This window comes from Microtus ochrogaster, chromosome 7 (genome assembly GCF_000317375.1).
Source record: "Microtus ochrogaster isolate Prairie Vole_2 chromosome 7, MicOch1.0, whole genome shotgun sequence".
NCBI lineage: Eukaryota > Metazoa > Chordata > Mammalia > Rodentia > Cricetidae > Microtus > Microtus ochrogaster.
This window is the reverse complement of record NC_022014.1, coordinates 10513226-10513852: the sequence shown is the minus strand read 5'-3', so window position 1 is coordinate 10513852 and position 627 is coordinate 10513226.

Here is a 627-nt window from a genome sequence, read left to right as displayed (position 1 = left end):
TCTCTCTCTCTCTCTCTCTCTCTCTCTCTCTCTCTCTCTCTCTCTCTCTCTCTCTCTCTCTCTCTCACACACACACACACACACACACATAGATATTCTCACTTCCTCTTTCTCACGTTACTAGTGGAAATGCTTCATTTCATGCAGACCCCTTAAAGCATGGACCCCTTGAGAACTTTATCCACCAACAGAAATCTTGTCCTGAACAGCCTGAGGCAGAGGATCGCCAGCGCATGAAAGCAGAAGTGCATGCTAGGTGCTGGCATTTGGGAACATGGTTTTCTGCTTAGGGAAAGTTTCATGGCTTCCAGGGAGTGAGCCATTCCTCACAACATCTGTGGTCTTGAGAGGCTATCAGCAGCACTGCAACCTCATGCTACTGCTCCCTGGGTGACTTAGAGAGGCAAAGGGCCAAGGATTCTCCCCAGTCAGACTCTGGGTTAAACAATGGCTCACTAGGGGACAAGCTTAGCTCCTGGACAGTCCCCCATCCCATTGCCTGGTAGCAAAATCCCAGGGCTGTCTTGCAGAGGCCCTGCTTATTTGTCTCCACTGAAGACTCTATGACTTGTCTCCTCACCCACCCCATCACCAAGGTGAGCATCACCCTCTAAAGACATACAGCTT